Source organism: Cupressus sempervirens, chromosome 7 (genome assembly GCF_028749045.1).
Source record: "Cupressus sempervirens isolate cs-2001-9-10 chromosome 7, ASM2874904v1, whole genome shotgun sequence".
Lineage (NCBI taxonomy): Eukaryota > Viridiplantae > Streptophyta > Pinopsida > Cupressales > Cupressaceae > Cupressus > Cupressus sempervirens.
In genome coordinates this window covers 23,200,471-23,205,421 of record NC_143124.1, presented here as the reverse complement: position 1 = coordinate 23,205,421, position 4,951 = coordinate 23,200,471, and positions in this window count along the sequence as shown.

The following is a 4,951-nucleotide window of genomic DNA, read 5'->3' as shown; positions in this document are numbered from 1 at the left end:
GTGAAGATTTGAGTGGCGCCAAGTTATCCATAGGGAAGAAGTTTTGAACCTTAAAAAAGAAAAATGGAAACTTCATCATCCATAGGAAAGAGTCAAGGAGTAGAGGTTAGTAACATTCAATTAGTTAGGAGTGGCGCATGGCCTCAACCTAAATTTTGTGCTATTCCTTAGATTGTGATGAAAGATGACTCAATGGGTGTGTTATCCTTGATAGCACCCAAGGCAATCATGATTCATAATTTTTGAAGTTGCTACATGTGCAAGATTGGAGAAGTTGGTGATTATGAGATACAAGAGGCATATAAGAAATTGTCTGACAAAGGAATTTTGGAGGAGAAATTCAAAATTTTTGAAAGGAAAGGGTTGACTCATGTCCTTGAATTTCCAAGAAATTTTAAGATTGAATGGATCAACATTGTACTGAGAAGGATCCTCAATATGAAGTTTTGGCTACATAACACGGAAGATGACTCAAAAGGTTATTGGTTATCTCACTCTAAATAAGAAGAAGACTATGCAATGTTTGAGTCTTGAGGAAGTTGAAGCTAACATAGAAGCTAAGTGGAATGGATGAGGATTGTCCATCTCAAACATTTCTAATCCATTGATTGAATTTCAGTGAGATTAATTACTAACAACTTCTATCAATCGAGAAGATTGAACAATTTTTCGTGCATGGTAGTGGATCGGGCATGGAAGATTGTCATAAAAGATCATGAATATGATCTTGTCTAGTTATAGAAACTTCAACTAGCATAAAACCTTATATCTATTAGGAAGGAAAAGAACTCTACATGCAAGTTTGGATCACTTGTTATGTGTATTTTCTTTTACATTCAAAAGTATTTCCCTGGTATTGGCAATAGTTTTTGGGAACAAGGAAAACCTGGTGACAAGGCAAATCAATAAATACATAGCTCAATCAAGAAAGAATTTTGAAAATGTCATGAATTCATATTTTGAAGGATTCAAACAAAGAATGAAGATGAGGATGAGAATACCAAAATAGTTAGTAATGAAACATAACAATAATGTATGCTTATTAGTGGACATAGATAATGCATTTGTGAAGGCATTAAAGCTGAGGAAGGCATGGCTAACAACATTTGGCTATGAAATTGATAGTGAGATTGTGAATGCAAATATTGTTGCATTATTAAAAGAAGAGATTGATATTGAAGCAAAATATTTTGGAAAATATGAAGAAGCTAAGGAAAGAATCACTATAGATATCAAAATAGCTTCTAAGGAAAAGAAAAGGGAAAAAATGATTGAAGACCTAGGGGCAAAGCTAGGCACCCAAGCCAAGAGAAAGGAACCTCTACAGATTACACAAGGTCTCAGAGAAGATGAAGAAAAAGGTAGTAGTGATGAGGAAGAGTAGGAAGAAGAAGAAGTGAAGGGTAAATCCATAGTTGTTGTCTCACCACCCAACAAGAAGGCTTAAACTATAAAATCTAGAGTAGAGGAAGTTGCAAATCCTATGGTGAAACCCCTCTCTCCTCCACCACCAACCAAAACAAGGACTAGGGAAACAACAACTAGTGTTGAGAAATCTATAAAGAAAGAAATAATGGAGACTACTAAGTCAAGAAGGTCAAGAACAAAGAGGGAAATATCTCAAGGCCCTGCTAATCAATCAAAGAGGAGAAGATTGATTAAGAGACTACCGAAAAGAAGAACTAAAACTATTGAGAGGTATGTATTGACATATGAGGCTCTATTAGTTTATCTGGTTTTGGATATGTGAAATATGATATACAAAATGATGAGAAAAAATCAAAAATTGAAGAAGCCATGGTGGACTTGATGGAAAGTCAGAACTTGGATGCTTTAGAATTTGGAGAACAAATTAATTCCAATGGATCTATATAGCATGACAAAAGGTGGCAATAGGTAGCTAAAGAAGAGAAAAATATTAGATGTGGCATATTAGCCAAAGTTATGCCTAATTTTTCACAAGAAAAAGATAAACATTTTTGGAAAAATATAGGAACCAATTTGTTCCTAAGTTTAGAATTTTTATGATTTTGCAAAATAAGACTAAAGCTATAATTTAGAAAAATGAATTATTTTGGAAAAACATTTTTGCCTCATAACTAAAGAAGTAACACAAGAAAAGGAAATTGAGCTAGTGAACATTCAAGATGATCAAAGTGAAGAAATGAGTTCAGGTGTGCCAAGTTCACAAGGCAACATCTCACCTATACATGTCGATACCTTTGACACTCTAGTTACTAAACAAGAGAAGCCCTCAGATGCAAATAAGGAGGAGCAAGAGGCAAAAGAAACTAATAAAGACACACATGTAGACATTTCTTCTAGAGTTCAAGAAGGACTAAATGTATCAAGACCTCATGTTGAACAGAATAAGGATGAAAATAAAATTGTGATGAGTGTTACTATTATTGTCTCTAGCATTGATATTTTAGGAAGACCAAGTGGTGATATTCTCTCATCATATCCTAAAGAAGTGGCAAGTAGCATCACTCCTTCACCTCACAAAGGGAAAGTAACAAAGTACAACTCTCTAGATATTGAAGTTAGTCTAGATGAAGTTATTGAGATTCTACAATTGGATTTGGAAAATCTCACTCTTGAGTACACTATCAGGTTTCATGAGATTTTGGCTAAGAAGAAGAAACAAGAAGAGTTGAGAAGAGAACATCAACAAAGGAAAGTATTAAATAATGTAAAGGACATTTTTGTAGTGGTAATTGATATACAAAATTTTGATGGGCAAGCCCCAATCATTTCTCGACTTGTAACTATTGTTGAAAAAATAAGTGGTGGAGATATAGAAACAAATGAGAAACTAATGGATTGGTCAGCTAAGAAATTTGAGAATAAGATTGTGCAGAAAGTCTCAACAACCCTTGCTGAGAAAATAGTTTAGTTGCAAGAATGTGTATAGAATAGAGTGGATGTTATATAGAAAGTATAACATTTGTACAAAAAAATTTGTGATGTGACAAAATTCACTAACAATCTTTAGGAAAAAATCTAGTAGATTTAGGTTAATATGTAGAAAACAAATTGCATTATTTTGTAGTCAGTTGAATCCAACTCAAACCATTATAATAAGTTATTGAATGCTCACATAAAATTGGCTATGCTTAAGAAGCTGATAGGAACATGAGATCAAATTTTATCTCCATGCAATCCATGTTGATACCTCATTTGGAGGTTATACAGTGAGAAATGAAATCAGTACAAGATCTTGTTCATGAAGATCATAATCTTTCAGTTGTTGATAGTTTAATTGATTTGGTAGCTAGATTGGAGTTGCACAATCATATTTTAGAATTAGCAAGAACCACTAGGGATCATGCACTTCCTATGATCAACCAAGTTCACAGATCATTTATTAAAAAATATTGTTTGATTCCACCTATTCAACCCTAGTAGAAGACATAAGTGTCAAAAACAAGGGGGAATGGAATAATGATTACACATTTTGAATGGAGGTAATAATGAAAGAAAAGAAGGAAAGAAGAGATGTAATGATGATTACACATTTTTTTGGTCAGAAGTAAATTTTAGATTAGACAAGTTAGATTTAGAAATCAGAGTTTTCAAGGAAAACATGGTATGACACTGAAACAATTAAACTACTTAGAATCATGTACATATATTTATTGTTCATTGTTTATTCAGCATAAGTCAATGTTTTGTAGGACTATTAGAATTAAGTCATAGACTTAGGAGGAGTACTCATATTACCATTTTAATGATGTAATCATGACAAAGTATTTTTGCCACTAATATCTAAGGGGGAGATTGTTGATATCTCTAACTATTGTTTTCTATAAGTGTCAAACACTCAGTCATATACTAGGTAGAGTTAGATGATCATCACTATGATCGAGCTATTCTATATAGGCCAAGTCATTTAAAGATTTGTGTATAAAACTTATAAATGTCAAAGCTCTATAGGAGCTAAGAATGCCTTTGGTTGCCAAGTATTTTCAATGTAAGTCAATTCCAATGTTAACAGGCTAGTTTAAGCACATTGATAGCAAGTTACACAAAATGCATTGAGCATACTAAATATTGAGCATTAGAAAAATATAGAGTGAGTGTCAAGTATGAAAGATAGTAAATGCCGAGTAATGTAGAATTGACATTTAAGTCAAAAATGATACAAACTTTGAGGTAAACCATTTTTAGGACAACATGGCCAAGATATTTAATACTTATAGAGGTTTTTATAGAGGTTATTGTGTGTTTTATGATGTGGATCATAGATCCCTATGTTGTATGATGAACCAATCAGATGAAGAGGCAAAATAAGGAAGCATCTACAAAATTCGCTATGAAATCTTTCAACAGAGCATGCCTAAACCTATTTTGATATAAACATGGTGATGTGATGAGAAGGAGCTAGTGAGCTATTCATATGATTCAATTATGAATGTGGGACCATATGCAGAGAAAGAAAAAGAGTTAAGTTCTATTATTTGCAGAATAGAGTGAGTGACCTTGTCAAGAAGTGAAGGATAGTAAAGTTTTATCATACAAAAAGATTAGATCAGGCTAAAGAGAGGAGGTCCAACATCATCTTATTAGAGAAGACTAAGGATTGGGTACTAAATTAGTTTTAATAGATTGAGTCGGGGATAATCTCTTAATAGAGTGGTCTTAACAAATCTTTGTAAATCTCTTAACAGAGTCCTTACTTTTTTTTAAGTGTAAAATCCTCTAGCAAGGTGAGATCTAACAATATCAAATTCTTTTAATAAGGTAGACCCCTCACAAGGTAGACCATTGGATATGGTCAAACATTGTAACCCTTATAGGTTAACTTTATTACTACACTAGTGAAGATTTGTGGGTGTCATCCCCACCCTAGCTTTACCTTTAAATTGAAGTCTTTCTAGGTAACCAAATCTTTGTGTTATGTGTTTACATTTCATGCATGTGATAGATTATATATATATATATATATATA